Here is a 21231-nt window from a genome sequence, read left to right as displayed (position 1 = left end):
AAACAGCATATCATGTCATGTATAATGGTCTTTTTTTTGTCTTGCAAACAATTCTGATTATTCAGCTGCACAGTTTTTGATTGCTTTTTCTAAGTATAGTCTCTGTTTCAGCACCCTAGGCTGACATTTTTAATTACATTAATTTATTTGAATTTTTTACAGCCATGGAGAAGTTTCATACCCACCAGGGGGCTGCTCTTGGGAATTCCACTAGGTATCACAGGGCTGGTAAAGATAAAACATTAAACTTATAGGACTGATAAAAAGTAAAGTGCCCCTGCTCCAGCTGAAACAAGCACCAATCTTTTCTCTGCCAAATGATGAAAGATGGCCGACAGCAGTTTTGAATTTTGAATCAGCTTTTGGCTTCTGGCCAGGCATCAGCAAGGCAGAGAGACAGGAAAACTCCAACCTAACCACTGGCAAAGTTTGGCAACTTTGTGACAGAGGAATATTTGGCTGTTTTTAAAGCATCAGGTCACCTCTATAGTTTGTGGTTACTCAACAAACAACACAAACACTATGCCACAAACGATATGGAAATAGAGTCATCTAAGTTGTGTGTCCCATGTACAGAGGCTACAGTCCCCAATGCAAACTATGTTCTAATCTAGTCTTAAGTCATTCCCCAGTTTCCTTTTCTATTCATGGCCCTTTTCTCTAGTTGAAGAGGTAAAAGACCAAAAAGAAGTTTAAGAAATGAAGCCAAACGGTGTGAGTCATTCTTTACAGAAACACACTGGTACAGCTACAGCTTCACTTTTTAATGTCATGTTTTGATGTTTTATTCATCTTCCCAACTCAGAACAGTGCCACAGAAATGCAGAAGTACACACCCCTTGGTTTTACATCCTGTCGTCTCCCCAAAGCCTCACATTGACATGCGTCCTGCTAATAGGTCTGTCAGAGTGGAGCTTGGACGTCTGACAGTGATGTCCTAATCCGACAGGGAACTGCTGTTTTGGCCGTTATGCTCCAGCAGAGGAGCTGCTTAGCCCCAAAAGACCAATATGATCACGTTGGAAAATGGAGATAAAGACCGCAGTGCTCAGTGTTACTCAGACTGCATGTCTGTCGGCTGCTCTGCTGGAGAATGCAGAAGTGGTTTCTGTCGCTTCAGACAGTATGCACCTGAAGTTTACTCCATGCATACACCACGATGTGGTGTTAAAATATAAGGTCTGGGTCCTTACCAGGGGAAGAAAAATAGTAGAAATCGTTGCAGTTACTGCTCAGAATTCATCACACAGCTAACTTACAGTCATTGTCATTTTTACTTTTTGTTCCACCAATCCATCAGAGGACAAGAGTGTAAGCCTTTGTATAATTTTTCAGAGAAAACAGACGCTTCTTTGTCAGTTTCCACTGGAAAACAAAAGACACATGGGGCTTTATGTCAGTGGCGTCAAACTGATGACTGTAACTCTCTTTAAGATGGTAAAAAAAAGGAAAAAACAGAGAGAGAGAAAAGAAATCTCTCATTGCCACAGAGTCGCCTTAGATCATGAAGAGGCAATGACTCATAGATAATTGTATGCGAGAATAATACAGTTTATTTACACCTCAATATGTTGTGGGAGGAGAGGATGTAAAGCAGTTTTCAGTATGCTTTTATCATGTTATCACGGATTTACAGTCTTTGGATTGATATGGATATTTTACACGGATGTGTTTCACTCGATTTTCTCAAGTGATTTGATGATTTGTTTCAGCACTACCCTGAGTTCGGAGTAACTGTTTCATGTGCGAGGAGATGCATGGATTGATGCTAGACTGTAGCAATTAAGCCTTGAAGTTCCCAGATGGCGCCCCCAGTGGACAAAGCAGTATGTCTGTGTTTATTGTTTTATGGACAGTCCCCTTTAATTTATTTTACAGTAAAAGACACAGCTTTAGCATTTACGGCTAACTTCTAGCTGTAGTCCCGGGCTAGTTGTCAGTTGGCAGCCTAAAATGCAATCGTTGAGATTTAAAATACAATAAAATAAATTACATTTAAGATTACAACAGGCCTAAATAAGAGGAAAACATACATACAACATATCACCCACATTGAGAACAGACATAAAAAAGCGCATCAAAGCATTTCATGCAAGACAACAAGGGAGAAGAATAATCATAGAGGCCACATTTGAAGCACATACAAGACACAACATGGAGGCAGGCAGCAGCAATGACTATGTCACATCAGACACATATATCCCATCTGACAGGGATTAGTGTGCACTTGTAGTAATCAGCAAGCCATATTTTAAGATGAGACGTAAAGGTGGAGTGTTTATGTTTGTCTTTGATGGTGTTGGCCAGTTTGTATCTTGCAGTGATGTTTTTCTTGGTATAAACAAAAAATAAAAACCCTGAGGCTTTCTTTGAGCGGTGAAGCATATACACAACTCATTACACTAAAGAAATGAATGATCTTTTACTTTTTGGTTTTTCTTCTTCTAATCTAGTCATTTTTATTATCAGCTTCAAAAACACTTTGTATTCACCCCTTACTGTGCCACTTCCTAGAAACTCCTGTCTGAAAAGATCTCACATGCAACATGCGCAGCTTTCATTAAGTGTGCGTTAACAAGCCAGTGTTCCAGAGGTTCCTGAGGATGACACATGTTCTGACTCAGTGTCACATTAATTCTGTGTGAAACTGTTCTTGTTGGATGAGTAAGAAGCAAGGCAATGGAGAAAGACACAGGGTGGCAGAGGTGCAAGGGTGCAGGGGCATGAAAAGCAGAGGAGTGTGTGAGCAGCCCTTCATTTCATGCATAGTAACTCTATATACAAGGCGATCTGCATTCATCCCATCTCCATAGCAGACATCAGACACCAACCTCAAAGCTAATTCCTCCTCTCCCCATTACCCTCTTCCCCCTCTACAGGACACTGTCCATTAGCTTGCTCCACCAGAGCTGCAGATATCAGAGCTAATTCATATTCGCTCATTAGCACTTTCTTTATGCAAAATGCAGATTTCATTAACAAACAGCCTGTGTAACTGCCCTGGGCTAACAGGGACGATGATTCAAGATTTCTGTGGAGACGCCAAACAGTGAAAACGCAGGATGGTACAAAACAAGTCTTTATGGAGGTCATAGAGGCATAATAATGGTATTAAAGATTCATCAGGCTTTTTTTGTTTGTTTAAACATCACGACTCGAGTTCTGTGCTGTTTCTCCTCCTGAAAATGATCTTTTCCTTCTTTTTTTGTTTTTTAAAAAGTACAAAGCAACCGTACAGGTTGGTTGCAGAAAACAGTACAAACACACGCACCCTGTTTGAGGTAATATCTTCCTCACAGCTGGAGGCTTTTTATTGCCTCTGTACATCAGTTTGACAGAAATGAATCCCAGGTTTCAGAAGCTTAATGTAAGGATCCAGCAAAACATGACGCAATTTACACTGCATGCTGTTTTCAACTGTGTCCCCTGTTTACTGCATATGTACAATGTGAATTATTCATGACCCAGCCCTACAAGGATCTGCTAACATGTATGCGCAATTATTAGTAGAAGAATTGCCGAGTTGGAGTGCTGCTGGTGTTCCTTTAATTCAAATTCAAGACTTTTTTTTTTCAAAAGGAGGATGATCAGCAGTGTTTGTTCAAGATTCAGTGAAGCAATGAAGAAGAAGCCCAGGCTGAGGCTTTGTGTGTGTCCCACTTTGCTAAAACTAATTTTTCATGTTGCTCTCACAGTTTGGGACATGAGCACACAGAAGCACATTGAGTGTTGCTGTTAAGGAGACGGATGCAGTGGTTTGTAAAAGTGCTTAAATCACTTTGTCCTAAATGTGCCAAATGAGACACACTTTAGAAGTGGACAAAAGATTCAGCTGCTTTTATGAATGAACTAGACTTCAGGATGTAATTATTTTTTTATCATATGTAAATTTAAGTAATCTATTCCTATTGATGCCACCCTTTATCCTTACAGAGGACCAGCTCAATTTTTGTTGGGTTTTTTTGCTTGGACTCAGAAGTCCAAACCATGTTCGTGCAAAACTAAAGACGATGAAGAATGAGGGTCCGTTTCTTGTGGTCCCTCCATGTGTGGCGTTTCAAACCCAGTGAGAAGACATGCAGCTTATTGAACTGAGTGACGCTTGAGCTGGACCATACAGTGAAACTTGAAACCTGCTGCTCAATAAATTGGCGTCATGTAAAGACGATGGATCAAAGAGGTGGGAATCCATAACATAATACATAACATTACTGGAAGGACAGAAGAGTTGATTTATTTCTCAAATGTAGGGATTAATATGAAACTAATTTGATACATTGAGAATGTATAATTATTCCAATGTTGCTCTATACTGGTGTTGGTAGATAGTAGCTTAAAAGATTAATCATCCCTATGGGCAGAGATGAAATTTTAAAGCATGGTTGATGATGTCATACATTAATTATGTTCATATGACAGCTAGCATGTGCCAACAAGCTTAAACATGTCAGCTGTGTGGAAGTAATTTGAAGTGGAATAGACAACGAAATAGCTATTAGCAATTATTGCGTGGATTGTGAAGCTCGAGTGATGCAAGGAGGGGCAAAAAAACACTCTGTGAACTATACTAACGTTCTTTAGTATCCCGAGAAGCATCATCCTGAGCAGTGAGATCCTGAACGTAGAAGTGTCAAAATGTTACTCGGCTGTGCCAAGCAAGTGTTACTTTTAAGATTTCGCTGTAATACATCACAGAGCTTCATCTTCAGTCACTTAAAGAAGCCCCTTGCTCATGCAACTCATTAGCCCAGGTATTAAATAAATGATTGATCAGTTACCGTTGAATCAAGTTTTGGTGGTATTGTTTACTCTCAGTTTCTAGAACAGAATTTCACAGTAAGAGCCTCATGTCAATTTAAGCACAGGAGAGAAAGACAAAACGTCATTGGTACTAGCCATAGTTAATCCATATGACCAAAAACAACACTGCTGTGCATTTTTTTTCTCTAAATCATTTTTCCTAAGCAACGTGATGTTCATAACTCAGGAATTATCTAGCTTCAAAGCATATAGAGGCTTGCAATTTTTTTCAAATGCTGAATATCAGAACGTGTGGAACAGCTCAGAAGAATAAACTCTTTGGTTATATACAGGGAGGCCCAAACTACTAAGTGTGGTATGACAAAAGAACTGTCATCTGGTTCCCACTGAAAGTCAAGATGGTGAGAAAACTTGCTCAGACTGCACTGATGTTTCCTGGTCTGCAGGCGTACCACTGTGGTCGCTTTGCCAGTCCAGGAAATCTCTCTGCACTGACTCTTCACCAGTCAGTTAGCTTTGTATCCAGTGACAGGCTAAAAGTGTCCATAGTAGCAGCTGTTGTGTATTCTTCCCACACAAAACAGCTCTCAGAGACTTGGTGCAGCTCCTGACATAGCACTTCCTCCATGGGCAACATCGCCAGTTGGTTTGTATTGAAACATGTCTTAAAGTTGACACACCACCAGCCATGAAGTTGATAATGACCCACACTTTTGTTTCTATCTGATGGAAATTCAAGCATTAAATGAGTTTTTGAGAACATCCATAACAACTAATTACAAATTGTAAGTATCTGTAATTCAACCTGTGGAGCTCATATACATGGTAAATATTCATTTCCTGTGTCTGAGGAAATAACAAATCCAAAGAAGATTTTTCAGACTTGAGCAAAAGAACAAAACATTTCTTGTACTTTGCACAGAAACCACCTGAATGAGAACTGTGGCAGCTGCCATGTAAAGCACCCACTCAATCCAATAAATCTCTCCCTGAGAGCAGCACCCTCGTCGTCAAGTCATAGCTGGCTAACAAAGCTGAGCACATTTCTGAGTGTGCTGGGAAGATAGTTCTTTCACAGTAAGCGAATGCAGTGAGTATACTTCTCTCTGTCTTGACAATAGGAGGGCAGAGACGAGGTATTTGTGAGGAATCACACATTTCAAATCACACATGCAGCTTCTAAGTATAGCCCGGGTTTATCTGTGCTCCTGGAGACAGAAGCTATGAATACTGCATCCCTTCAGTTTCTGCCACCCTGTCAAAGAGGGTTTCAATGTTGAGGCACGCTTGAATGGATAAAGAGGAGTTTCTATCATGAGAACAGCACCATTCACTTCTATTCTGTGTTCTGTATCATGGAGCAGAGGAGAGCTGACTGTTCCTGACAGACTCAAAGATAGCATGATATTTAAACATATAAAGGTAGAATGGTAGAGCTCTCACACCTCACCTGAGAACTAAAAAACAGAACACACTGTGACGTATGACTGTCTCCACATGTTTAAGTCCTGAGGTTAAAGGAAGTGTGAGAGATAAAGGGAGGCAGAGCACAGGTGAATCTATCTACTGCGTGTTTCGTCTCCTATTTTTTACTCCCAGGGTCGTGTAACAGCAAGCAAGCAGAGTTCTGTCAATTAAAAGAGGAGAGGCTCTGCATCTCTGCCACAATGTGAGCACCTGGGCCTCATTTCCACTGGCACTGTCACTGCTGGAAATAATCATACATCACTTTTTCCAAACTCTTCTGCCACAATGTTGCGTATATGCCAAGTGGGTGTGGTTTCCACATCATTTAAATTTGGCTTCTAAAAGTGGCGTATGCTGCGTCCAGAAACAGTTCTCTATGAAGCAAATAATCAAAAACTGGAAGGCTCAGTTATTGCCCCCTGTTGAATTCATAGGAGGAGTGATAGTCTCTGCAAACATCTGCAAGTTGCACAAAAGAAAATATAGTTCGACATCATTCATATCTGTTCGAGCTGTACAAGCATTGCTGCAATACAAATACAAATGTGTTTCCCTGCACTATAAAACTTTGTGTTCCCACAGCGTCAGTCACAGCCTGCCACTGCTTGATTTTTTTTAATCAATTATATACCTGTAATTGTGTCCTCGAAGTGGCTTTCTCCACCCCTGTCACTACACAGCACGTGGCGTGCTGGGGAGGCCAAATGGAGCACTCCCTCAGTGATCTAAATGAGTGTCAGGAGGTCACAGCAGCAGGGCCTTAATAACACATCTCTCTCCCCAAGCTCAGATCAACCACCAACGCTCTCCTTTCATTTGTCCTCTGTGGAAAAGCGCTTGACAAATTTTAAATCTCTAGATTCCTGCTCTGTTAAATTCACGTTTGATAGCCGTATGAATCAGTTTTACAGTTCTCTTTTTCATCAGGATCTTGCTTTTAGTGATTTTATTGATTTTTACTCTTCCTCTGTCTTTTCTATCACTGTTTCAAGAGTACCTTATTATCAACTTAACTGTGGGATGTAACCTTTGCTGGAAAACTAACCGCCCCTCGAGGCCAACATAAAATTAGGTATGTGTGCCGTTCAGTGACAGAAATCAAAAAAATTGTTGAAGTGGAGAGCTACACTAGGCAGGTTGTGTCTGCAAAAGAGCAACACTGGTCTAGAGGGAGGAAGTAATTTTATAATTTTTGATATACTGATTTTTTTTTTTTAGACTGGGTTTAAAATTAAGCAGTCTTTGCGGTCTGGCTGTCTTTACCTTCTGGGTCGTTTAGATGTGTAGTTACAGCAACATCAATCTTTCAGTGTAGGCTATGGCATTGTCGTAATCAGCCTTGAACTCTTCACTCTTTTTGCTTAGACAGGTGCAAAAGTTGGCTTTGTGTTAATCTTACAAAGACAAGTTATCCTTGTCCTACAGTCCACAGGACAAGGCTAAAGCACATTCGTCAAGTTATTGACCATTGCTGTGTCCCAAATTGTGTACTTCTGCACTTACACTTCCTATTTCCTTCCTGTAAGTGCATGCTGACAGTATGGAAAAACACAGTGCACTTTGTAATCAGTGAAAATCTGAAGAACACCTGTGATCAATTGTGAAATGTGATGGTAGTTCCCAGTAAGTGCTGAGCCATATTGTTTGACTTGGGACAACACTACCCTTAAAGATTTAGTGCACTGTTCCAGTAGTTGCAGAGTGTACACAGTGCACTTCAAGTAAGGACCCGGTCACACTGGCAAACCATGCCGTGCTTAGGCATGCTTCAACCTTGCCAAGCTGGAGCATGATTCACCTCTCTGCTTTGGCACACTTCTGAGAGGTGGGCTTCGGCACAGTTTACTTCATGCAGGAGCAGAAGCACGATCAATGACGTATGATCACCGCGAGCCCATCTCTCAACAATCATTTTAAACAAAGCGGGGTGTTATAGGGCTGTGTCGGGCCAAAACAACTTACTACAAGTCAAAAAGTCCCTAAAAGTTTTAGCAGTGCTCTCTGTGTCTCATCGTGCTGACTCTGATGAGATCGCGCTGCATGTAAACAGATGCTTCACGATGAGGTAGGTGGGCCATGGGCGTGTGTGATACCTGCTAAAGTCTGGCTCATATTGGAGTAGTGTGACCGCTGGCCTTGGTGCTTAAGTACAGCACGGTTGGTCAGTGTGACCGCGTCCTAAGTATACAGAAGTACCCAATTTGGGACACAGCATATTACTTTAACTTAGCCAGGAGCTCTTGTTGGCTTTTTATTTGCAAAGTATGATTTGGATTAGCAAAATAAGAAATTGCAACCAGGTTTACTTCATCCAGCATGTATTATACTGCAGAACAAGAAGGCAAAGCATTAAAAGATACATTAAGCAGTACTCAGCATAGCAGGCTTGTTAAAAATGGAGTGTATGTCTATGTGTATTATCTCCTCAAAACAAAAGTAACTTTGTTTTTTTTGTTTTGTTTTTTTTTACTTCTAATGAGCTTTTCATATCTACCAAAAAGCTGGTTCCCTTCCTCAGAGGCTGCCTTGTTTCTACAATACCACAGAATGTACAAAGTAGTAACTTCCATCTTTGTATTCAGTGAATGCCTGAGTGGAATGCACCAGTCAGAAGACAAGAAGAAGAACTGGTTGTAAGCTAGTACTTGTATAAATGGACGTTTCTGATGGTGAAATTTCACAAATGGGAGCATTTTTGGCCCATGTACAGAGGTGGTAGTCCTTGACCCAGCTGTCACTGATTCACTGATGCATTAAAAATGTAGAAATAATTGAATGAAATGAGTAATAAACTATGTTCAATTTACTCTGTTCACCAACCACTGGTATAGTACTTTGAAGTCTCCAAGAAGAAAAGCCATCTTGACTAAAGAAGGATCATATGCCATGCATCAAAGGAGCTCTTGTCTTTAGAGGCCGGTGATAGGAGAAGTGAGAAAGGGAGCGATACAGTCTTACCACTATATCACTCATAACCCATTTCTACACATTGTACCTCAAAGTAGTAAATGTTAACAAAAAAAAATAAGTTTGTACGAATCACACCATATACAAAATTATTAAACCTGCAGATCTCCCCTAGCATTCCCTTTGATCAGACTTTTTGGACGAGGTATCCTCTCATCTCACATTGTTTTGTAGTCCAGCACCTCTCTGAAGCTTTGTGTTGGTAGATTGAAGTTGATCATGTGGAGTTTCCGGCCAAACACTCTTTGGCACTCCCAAGCTCATATCAAAGGTCCCTGTCAACATCACATCCACTATCAGCCAAGCTCACTTCCTCTGACTGTCATTTCTCCTTTTTTTGTGCTATCATAGCTTAAAAAAGTAGATAGCAGAGTCAGGCATGCTTAATACTTTCTGCCAACACTGAAAACTCTCCTCTACTTTGCCATTCATCCCTTCTTAGAGGGATCTATCTAGCTTCAAAGGGAATCCAGCCAGCCTTTGGTGTGATGACATGTATTTAATCCCCACACCAAAGATGTTTTATAAAGAGTTTTTTTTTTCTCGTCATGTATGCATGCTGGGCAGCTGGTGTGGCTAAAAGGCACATGTTATGAGTATGCCAAGAGGCGGAGAAGTGAGAGTTAAATACAAGAGCATGAGCAGTGTATCAAAGGGTATTAGGTTGTAAGCTTTGCATCAGCACTAATTGGGTTGCCAGTATGCTCTTATTAAAATCTGCCACTTTTCTTTTTTGCTCTTCTTTCAAGCTGCATTCTGAGAATCTTGGCTTTTCAAAATATTGGAGAGGTAGAGTACAGTGCTGCGGGGAAGGTGCATGGTGATTGTTACACTCTAGTGAATGCTACAGTAGCTTGGAGACCCAACTGTGCATACCAAATAGCTCACCAGGAAGCAGTAAAAGCATATTTAAGATATTCAAATCTTGACTCCTTTTTGGTCATGTCCTCTTCTACAGTTTTTCATCCTAAAAAGATGTTTTTGGCAGTTATAGCCGACACCTTGGCAACAGTTTTAGGGGGGGTCGGGGGTTTTCTTTCCATTTACTGCTTTATTAATTTCAAGAGGAGGTATCATGCTCTCCCATATTTGAAACATGGCCACATCAAGTGGCAATTCTGGCTGTTCATACTGAACGTGTGCAGATTTTCAAACCCTAACATATTCATAAATTGTAGAAATGTCTCAATCTGTCCATAAACTGTTCAAAATAATCCATCCTGCACAAGATCTTAATGAGATATTAACGAGATTAGCTGAAATGATGAAAAAAGGATTTCCTATCTGGTTAATGACACATTAGGGGGTGGGCCTCAAACATCAAGGTTTGCCAATAGCTCCATCCAGCATAGGCCTCAAGAGGGCTGGCCAATCAAAGGAAAGGGAGTTTTTGGAGCAGGGAGCCTTAAAGAGACAGCAGCTAAAACGAAGCGCAAAAAGTGACTGAGATAAGTGCTTTTTAAAACACCAGTGAGAAAATGTGGTTTCTTGCTGTAAATCATTCAAAGCGACTGCAAGCCTACCAGAGGAACAATGTAAAGCCTTAAAAAAGCACAATACCTCAAGCACAATACTTACCTTAATAATACCTTTAAATATCATAATTAAGCCTGTCAAAGTTAACACGATGACATGTTAACTGCAGTTTCGAGTAATGCCACTAGTTTTTGACCCACGCACGCTATGTTTGACCCATAATAAGAGCTGCAGTTCTGTAAATCAGAAAGGTTATGGATGGCATGTAGAAACAAACCACTAGAAGCAGAGCAGATAAACAAGCTGGTCTTTTGGATGGTTTCAAAGTATGGCCAGATGGTCAGGAGACACTAGCAATGATCCCATGTAAATCTTCTGGGCCATATTCCACTCTGGTGACTCAAGACTGGACTTGAACTCAGAGGACTCAAACTTAGGTCTGGTGACCTCAAACACTGTTTGAAACTCTCAGAATATTGTTATCCAGTCAGGCCCCACACTGGAGTAAAGTTATTGTACACTTAAAGAGAAATGATTGCCCATAGAACAAGCGCCATCACTCTTCCATTTTGGAACAGATGGGTCTTAAATTTTTTTAAAAGGCTTCAGAAATCTCTTAAACTTCCACCCTTTATTGTTTTGTGAACTTGTGATGCCGTCTGAGACTTAAAGTTTGAGCACTTTACTAAACATCTTCTTGCAAATCTGAAGGGGACATTTTTCCCTCTATGTCCAGATCATTTCCATTTCATTTGTACCATCATGACGTCAAGAATGGTGTAATTACCGAGCAAAACTATAAGTGGTTAGTGCTTACTCCCACTCTCTTTACTCTTTTGATTTAAGCTGCAATGATTCATCTGTGGTAACATCTTAGTAAGACATTCATTTGTCCACCAGAGAGAGAATAACTTCACTTTAACTTCATATTAAAGAGAGTCAGATATTGCAGCTGCAGGATGTCAACAAACAAGAGCAAAAAAGACAACATAGATTATTAAAGTGTAAAAATACATATGAGAAACATGATGTCCTGTGTGTGTCTGCTGGACATCCTCATGTTCATTAATAACCACAGAGAGCCTTCTTAATAAAGAACTTCCAGGTTGAGATGAGTCATTGCTCTCTTGTCGGCTGCAATAAAAACCAGAGCATGTCTTCCATGTCAATACACACTCACTGCAGACACTTCAGGCACGGCCTTGTGTCTCCTTTGTGGCTTTGAGCAGGAAACATATTTGATTCCAGGGTTCTTCCTGTACTGCTAAGTCTCGCTGCTTTTAAACCCTTGTCTCTAAACTTCAAGGTCTTTGTCTCACAAACATCATCTCCATGGGGATAAAATAGGCACCTTAAATTCAGGGTCCTTTGGCTCACTTGGATTTTGAAAGGCTTCACTTCTCTCTCCCTTTCTCTGCAGTATGCATATTTACAGGCTTGCTGTGTGCATCTTGGGTTTTTACAATTGAATACAACCCATTAATTATTCACCCCTCCCTGCTCTATCAGAGCCTCCTTAGTCCTATTTATCTCCCTCTCCCCGGTGCCTTTCGTTGAATTTTCAGCAGCAGATAGAGAAGAATGCAGAAACCCTCTCTTTGTAGCAGAGCTTAGCTTTAAACCAAGGCTAACTCTGAGTTGGGAAGTCCTTAAAGAGAAGCCTGGGACCTGGTAATTGTTCCTTTCATGTGACTTGTTAATTCTTGGATCAAAGCAGATGAGACGGACCATGAATGAGACATTGATTGCAATCACACATAGCTAAGCGTTGAACGGTTTAGCAGCCTTAAACACTGCCATGTGTGCTCAGAGATGAAGGCAAAATCCATGAGAACCACTAATGCTCCTTGTCCCTGTGTGACATCACAACAAAACTTAACCAATTGTGTTTAAAGATGCTGAAAAGCAGTTTCAGCAGAACTCTGTGTGAGTTTCCAGGCCTTGCATGTGCCTCCGCAGTCATCTTGCATAGCTGAATTAAAAATTTTTGTTCTAGTAATTGTGCTTAAAAATTAATGCAGGTTTTGGGAGCTGGTCTACTGCTAGCATTCATCATGTTCTGACAGCTTCCCCAGAAGATTAAGCATTCACCCTCAACGCCAGAGGAAAACAGGGAGGAGACTAGATGAGAAACAGGGTCATTAACTCGAGGCTCCTCAGCAGAAATAGGTGTCTGATTGAGCAATTGGGATTTTCAGAGAAGAAAGCTTTGAAAAAGACTTTGATCCGCAAAGGGATCGTGTGAAAGATTTGTTTGAATATCTATGCAAAGTGTAGGACAGCAGGATGCCAGGTGATGCTGCTGAGAAGATTTGAACTGGTGCATAATTTTTCTTCTCGTAGTACACTGATCTCATGATTCGGGGTGAGAAAAACAAAAGCTGATTGCTGTAAGCCCATCAGGTGCTGTCTGTGCAGTAATCTACTGTGGATTTGGAATGGACTCGTTGCACGGTAGCTTATCAGCCGAGCTTTACACTGGAGTCAAGTTATTTAGCAGATTAGCTGCCAAAGAGTGAAATGATGACACTTGAAACAAGCACTTTCCTTTTTTTTCTACTCTGGGAGAGATGAGTATATAAATTTATACAGAATTATAGAATCATCAACTTGGCCCTCGAAAATGTGTCCTGCTGCTTTTTTTCAAACTTATGTGGGCCTGTCTAAAATCTTTTAGTCGGAGTACTCTGCCAAATAACAATTACTTTTGCCTTGTATGACCCACAACAGACAATTATAGTTCTTTTTCAACAAGAACAACATCATTTGTTTGATTGGTACCCTCATTCTTGTGGTGCAATTATGGGGTGAAACTATGAAATTCAGATTGGCGCTTTTCTAAATTTCTCATTTTGTAGAGTGGTTACTGCTCCCACCCACTCTGGGGTAAGGTGGTTGGCAGATAAAGACACTGATTTCTAAGATGTGATCCAAATAGTTTTGTTTTAGAACACTGAACCAAAAGTACTGCATGTTGGAGATTAAGTGGTCTGAAATGCCCATGTTTTATCATTTTGTGCAGTTGCTACTACATGCTCAATCTGTATGTGGTAGCAACTAGCAAACGTGTATGAGTAAGGACAACAAATGGGAAGCTCAAATGCTGTTCTTGTGTAACCATGTGTTAGTCCTGTTTACGGTTTGCTAATCCTGCAAACTGATAATCTGGCACCTTGTTACCAATCACTTTTTATCTACTGCTCAATTACTAAATGGACAAAGAGTGTCTCAAGGTACAGTCAGCTATGTTTCAAATGAAGACAAAATATTTGATTCCAAGTTACTGTATGATGATGTACATTACATTTGCATTGAACAATGTCCTTATTGTGTGTATGTCTACGAGCTAATAGTCTTGTGCAAGCTAACAATACCGTTAACTGATGCCGTGAACCCTAGGTTTTACTACTGCATTGAAGTTATCTATAACTGTGGTTTAGTGGCTAACATAAGTACTATATAAGCACATTAGAATGTCTGCAAATTTTGAAGAATGTTTGCAGATTTTGAAGGCAGTCAAATCACCAATTTTAAAGCCCCCCTTTGTTCTTTGTTCAGGCAGACACTTGGGTAAAAGTGTATCCTGCTATTATAAGGATGCAATTTGAATGACCTGTTTTTGAAGCTTGTGAATGCTGAATCGGTGTAGGCTATAAATGATGGCAACAATGAGGTAAATGTTTTAAACACACGCATAGGATGCTACAAAGGGGATCAATCAGAAGGCTCAAAGTCTACATACTTGGCCCTAAGTAGCTGAAGTAGTTTTTGAGACGCATGCTGAGTACAAAAACAAAAAAAACGCTTAGGGGTTTCTGTTCTGAAAACACTGTACTACATTGTTTTGCAGTTGCAAAACATGCTGCCAGTGGACACAGACTTTTGGTCTGACGGTCAGCATAAACTGAGTGCCTATATACAACAACAGGAGTAGTATGGGCATATGTGCCTCCTCTGGTATATGCAAGAAATAATCTCAGGGTAAAAAAGCACAACTTTTTGTACTGTTATGCATGCTCTCACAGTTTCACAGCTGGAGGCTTCACAGTTCACACAAAGTTTTGTCTGCTTGTCACTAAGCTTCCTCTCCAGAGCTGCTGTCTCTGACTTACTGCTCTCACTGACTCTGGAAGTAAAAGCCTGAAAACAACTGAATACAAACATTTTCACAGGATTCTTTTTGTCGAGCTGGGACACAGGTAAAAGAATGCTGGGAAAGGTTATGTGATCTGTATTTCAAATATTTTAAACTTACATCTCTTTTAGCCCAACCAATAGTTGAATAAAGTGTTATGATCAAGTGAGTCCTTGCATGCAGTTACAGGAAGTGGACAGATTGCTGGACCTAGGGATGGGTACTTTTCACATTTGAAACCATATGGTACCAATGCCCTGCACCTGGCAATCAGTACTGGTACTTAGCTTTTCCAATTTTCAGTACTTTTGTGCATTTTTTATGTGGTAATAAATATTTATTTGTTTTATAATAAAATATCAAAGTTTTTCATTTTAACACATCTATTTCACAATACATTAACTTGCAATGCTGTGTTCATGTCCAGTATGGAGAATCGCCTACTTTTCTACTCCTTTAATGTCAAAAGGATGCATTTAGGAGTTTACATGAATCAGTTCTTGGTAATTCAGACAGAATTCGGTTGGTACCTATAAAAGTACCTAATCCGGACCCATCTCTACCTGGACCTTCATGAAAAGATTCAGAAATTTTAACCTGCTGGGCTTTTTCACTTCCTAGTTGCATATTTTTCCAAACTTGGCTTGATTAAGACAGTAACAGTATCTTCACTTAAAGCCTTGGGTTAGCCTTTGGAGAGGAGTTACAACAATGTAATGATTCGCATGCTTTGATTTGCTGGTACCTTCAGGATGTGGATGTAAGGAAACAATGATGTATTTTAAGAAACAAACATCCAGGGTTTATAAGTGGGTAAATATATTCAACACATTCTAATGCCAGAAGAATACAATGTGTTCAGTGTGACAGCCTCTGTGGGCTTCCTTTTAAAATATGTTTGGTATAAACAGAATTCATGTATGTAATAAAGCAGGAGGTTTAACCACACTCGAGTTCACATTTTGAATACATTTGTCCAGATACGTGGGCACTGCACACTTCTCACACAGAGTACAAATGACTGTGGCTACACCCTCTCTTTGTTTCTCAGTATATTCTACTACACTGTATATGCGTTGCATGTCTTGTTGCTAATAAAGGTCCTGTCAAGCTGTGTCTATGTTTGCCAGGGGGCTGGTTCGCTGTGCCAGTGCATAATTGTACAGGTCTCCCTTGTCAGCCCTCCAAAGCTCCCCGGGCTCGACACGAGGCATCACAGCGAGAGAACAAGGGTCACAACCACTAGACATATCATTAATCACAGAATCTGGGGGTTTCAGCCTGGGATTATCCGTCCCGAGGGGGGGCTGAGTCAGTTATGGAGTTCCCCGTAGGTGCTGCAGCTGAAGGGGAATGTGAGTCTGTTGGAGCCTGATAGACTCGGCCCCGGCTGAGGCAATCTGCAGAGAGGATGAAAAGGGCTGGAACATTGATTTCAGTTCAAGAAGCAGGTGGGAGGGAAAGGGAATAGAGGCGAGTGAGAAAAGCCTTAAAACTAGCAGCCTATCCCCCAGCTGAGGGAAATGTAGTCCGATAAAGTGTGGCAATACCCATGTGGGAGCAGAAAAAAACTGAAGTAAGGACGATTCAGGTCACTTTCTCATCCCTTATGGTTTCTTGTACCCCTTCGTCTATCCACTTTACATTTTAATCAGGGAAGTAAAATACATAATAGCACCAGCAAACGTCTCAGGATGTATTTTCCAGCCACATTTTATGCAGCATACAGTACAGAACAAATTCAGTAAGATATAACTTTATCCTCAGGATGTTCAGCTGTTTATACGGGAGCAACAGGATAAGTCTGAGTGAGACTGAAAGGTGTTATGATAACATTTACAGGTAAAATATAATCAGACAGGTACAAGGATTCAAGACATCTTCTCTTTCACAAAAACTCTGTTTCAAGTGTTCATCTAAAGATGTTCGCTTTGTCTGCATGTGTTATCAATTCTGTCTTGTGACACTACAAGTTTTAATATGAATCATGAGCCACACATAAGACAGGGATGTAAATCTTAAAACTATTCAAATGTCTCTGAATTTTTTGTTCTTCTTGTTGTACCACCCAGCTGCATGTCTGGAGCATTTAAGTGACTGAGTTCCCCTGTTCCTCTGACCGCTCACCCTGAAGAGCGGAGGGGTGAACTGCCCCCAAGGCTGTTGTCTTAACCTGCGTGATTAATGGTGCATTAACACGATGGCAGGTCTTTGAGCACATCACAGCTCTCGCATTGCCTCTGCATTATTAATGCCGGCACAAAGAGCCTGTTTAATGAGCCAGAACTCTCTCAGTAGATGTTGATTAGGCAGCAATGTGTGTAAAACCTCACCCCTCTAAATGTATCCACATTACAGAGGATCTGATTTATTTATTTATTTATTTCATTTCCTTTATTGGACTGACAGCATGTATTTTTTGTTAAATTTCATACATAGCATTTCATAGTTAGAACACAGGAACACCATGAAGAAAGACGAAGGCAGCATGGGTTCACACACTCTGGTTCTCCTCAAGGCTCCTGTCTGTTAAAAAGAAGTTTTTCCTCACCATCGTAACTTACTAAATGCTGCAAAGATCTTTACTACTGGTGGAATCAGATAAGATCAGACATCTTGTTTTGATGTTGGCTTTCTGTTCAGTAGCAGCTCAAAACTTGTTAATGTTTTTAGTAGCATCCTGAAGTAACATTTGGTATGATTTGGCACTTTATAAAGATTAATAGACTGATTGATTGATTGATTGATTGATTGATTGATTGGTTGATTGATTGATTGATTGATTGATTGATTGGCTGACTGTGTGACTGACTGATTGATTGACTGACTGATTGATTGATTGATCGATTAACAGAAGCCTTGGGTTCTCATTAAATTCTTATGGTGTCCCTTTAACTTCTGAAAGATTTTAATATCAATACGTCCATGTTGAGCCTGTTCAGTGAAACAAACAACTTATATGCAAAACATTTGATAAGGAGATTTATACAAATGTAATATCCAAAACTTACAACAAATTGAACAAAGTATTTATATTTTAAATACTCTAGGCTTGATACTAGTCTAATGCCACAAGTTGGGGCTGTATCTACTACTAATGCCAGAATGCTGTATTACCTGGATGAAAACAAGCACAGATGACAGATGTATCTCATAGTGCTGAACACCTGGTAATAATTAAATATAAAATATGGAGATAAAGATGTGTTAATACTGGTTGGTTTAACTGGTATATTACTACTTGACTAGAGCAATGTGTAACCAACACAGGGATGTCGAATTCAACCTTCAAAAGACTGGAGGTGCTAGCTCTGCAAACCTTAGCCACAGTCAACAAACCAGTTAGACGCTGTTTGGTCTGATGGTGTTGAGCTGTGACAGATAAAGTGTGTTCAACTTTGACAATTTAGGCTAGTCGGTTAGTCAGAATTTCAAATTTTGTCAAAACATCATGAAATAAGAAACTTTGGATCATCTGTGAAATCTTCACAGAAAAAGCTGACTGTTTGCTCATACTCCAAGGCTCAATATGCTAAGCCAAGCTAGCTAGGAAAACATGGATTCAGAAGTCTCAAATAACCGTTTATGACTCAGTCTCCGTTTGCAAAGCAACAAAATAAGAAAGAATACCTTTAAATACACTAATGGTTCACAGCTACAGAGAAAAAAATGGTTTAAGAGCAACAAATACCATCAGTGTTGATTATTTTAACTAGATAGGTGAAAGAGAATTGTAGGAATTGAGGAATTTTACCTTTAAGATTCGGACTCTTTATGCAACAACTCCATTTTTGGAGTGAAGTAAACTAAGACTGTTTTTAAAGAAGCTAGCAGGATGTTAAGATGATATTCAAGGGATGCATGCTCGCGATAAATATTCATAATATCACACAAAACTAATGAGAATCTCCAGCTTGTATGTGCACCCCACTGCATTTATAGCTTTTTACCCACACTGCAATTTCTGAATCTGGAGCAATCCATTTTCAACTCATTAAACACAATAGATTTTTTCATCTGCTGTCACACAATGTTTATATGATGATGTATCTGTGCTCGTACACTTGGCCTACAGCACAGTGGTTTGTTAATCATAATTTTTGAGACAGGGCAAGAAAAAATCTTTGTCTGTGTTGGGTTAGTAAAACAGGACCTGAGCAAGACTACATTCTGCGTGCTGTGGCATTATCTCTGCGGCTCTGACAGGAGAGGTGTAGGAGGGAGAAGTGCAGGCATGCTAATCACTGTCATTGACCGGCATCTCAATTTCAGAGGGCAGGATCCAGGGCCAAAACTTGCCTTTCACAAAGACAACTTAAAGGTGTATGCTCACTAATTAGCGTCACTCTCATGTGCTGTTAGTCTTTCCTTCATTACAACAGCTCACATTCACAACCAAAACCCTTCTTAATGGTTGTTTTGTCGTCTGCATTCCCAAACTTCCTAAAATCATGCTGCCATTTCCCCATTGTTCAAGATTTTTCTGTTGGAACAGGTTATTTTGTCATGCAACACACAGTTTAGCAGCATTTGAGCAACAATGCAGCAGCTCTGAGAACAGAACAATAACCAGTTTCTTGTGGGAAACGTTCCAGTACAATCCAACAAATGAATTCTTAAAGCAACAATTACTATGATCCGTTAATATCCTTTAAACACTTGCAATGTTGTGACAAAGGTAGCAATTAACAAACGCTCTCCTTGAAGACTAGGCTACATTTCTGAACAGCTCTAATTACCACAGAGAACAAACCTGTTCTATCTGCGGCGCTCACATAAAATGTCCATGCTGTTGTAAGCGCTGCAAGAGCTGGAAAAAAGGTTTCCACATTACAGTAATCGCTTTAATTACTTTAACATAATCAGCGTCATCAGACTGCTCTTTACATTTTATGCAACAAGGTTGAAGTAATTTGTCATTAACATAGTAACAGCATTAACTAACATTCACTCATAGTGCCTGGTGAATACAGATGAGATATACAGAGAAAAATAAAAATTCATAGAGAACATCTGACGTGTCTGAAGTCAATGCAGTAAAATATTCTCTTCCTGCATTGTTCTCAGGCACTTTATTAATGGTCTACTGATGCTGCTGACAGAAAGAAAAGACAGGCAAGTTGAAAAAAGAGAAAACGCTTCCAGCATCATTGTTCATCTCTTTGAAGTGAGATTGCTATTTAATTCTGCTCTTAATGGTTTCTTCTGTCCTTAAGCATATGGACTGCAGTTATTTTTTCCTCTTTTGTCACTTTTCAGTGGACACTGGATTCTCACCATCAGTCTGAGTAACTGCAGCAGATGGATGGACCATCCTGTTGCAGACACAAACATCAAATGCTTACCCAGTCAACCAGCACCCCTGATGGTAATGCAGGCAGTTTTAGAGAACTTTGTTTGTGTAGCTTTCTTTCTCAAATTCTTCCATATGTATCTATACAAATAGTCCATGGTTATATTTAAAAAGATTTTGCATAATTTCAGGACTACTTTACCACCCCCATGATGTTTTGTATTTGGCAAGTTTTTCTTTCATCTTAGTAGTATTTAGAAAAGTTAGTGCTATGCTACAAGCCTAAAGTTAATCAGGGAGATAAACCAAGTGGAAACTCTGTCACAACATCAGTAAAAACTATATTGTAATCATTCCACCCACCAAGAACTGTCGGATGACAAATCAGCCGTGGATATCTGGAACAACAGTCAGAAGGCCAAAAAGTTAAGAGCCTGCTACAAGGCAACAACAGTCAAGCAAGTCAATGACTACAGTGAGTTGAGGATAAAGGGAGGACAAAAATCGATCATGCTGACATCCACCCAAAGCAGTTTTATGCTTCAGTGTGGCTCAGAGTGTGAATATCGAAGCCATATTCACTGTGGTGTTCCCCAGGCCTCTATACTAGTTCCCCATTTTATTCCTTACACACAAAAAACATGCATTTAATATCAAAGAGGCTCTCTTTGTTTTACATGTCAATTATATTTATCATGATCAAGTGATTGTTTTCAAGAACTACAAAGAGGTCCTGTTGCATTTGGGTAGAAAGCTTTGAATTACCCAAAAAGGTTGACTGATTTACTATGGATTCACATCTTACCAACCAAGTTTGCTTCTGAAACACAAAGTTGTAATCTACATCAACAAGAAAAGCAAGAGCAAATCACAGTTGGAACAGTTGATTGCTTCAGGCTGTGTGTGTGTGTGTGTGGTTATTGAAGCCACATTCACTGTGGTGTACCACAGGGATCTGTACTAGGCCCTCTTTTATTCTGTATATTTATGGACAACATGCACTTGATATTAAAAGAGACTCTTTCATTTTACATACCAACAGTAAATTTAAAATGATTAAGTATTTAACGTCACCCCAAACTACAACAAGAGTTTGCAAAATATTACACACAACCCTCAAAATACTGTACTA

The 21231-nt window shown here is 39.9% G+C and overlaps 1 protein-coding gene across 3 annotated transcripts in view; it reads right to left on the bottom strand.

Moving 5' to 3' along the window:
* Positions 1–21231, bottom strand: part of LOC141799057 (metabotropic glutamate receptor 4-like) — a 220922-nt gene that overhangs the window by 169540 nt on the left and 30151 nt on the right. The window lies entirely within an intron of this gene.

The sequence above is a fragment of the Halichoeres trimaculatus genome, unplaced genomic scaffold, assembly GCF_033239565.1.
Source record: "Halichoeres trimaculatus isolate MK-OKI-2021-1 unplaced genomic scaffold, fHalTri1.1 fHalTri1_scaffold_11, whole genome shotgun sequence".
NCBI lineage: Eukaryota > Metazoa > Chordata > Actinopteri > Labriformes > Labridae > Halichoeres > Halichoeres trimaculatus.
Note: the sequence above shows the minus strand (reverse complement) of the source record. Positions and strands in the feature narration are given on the sequence as shown.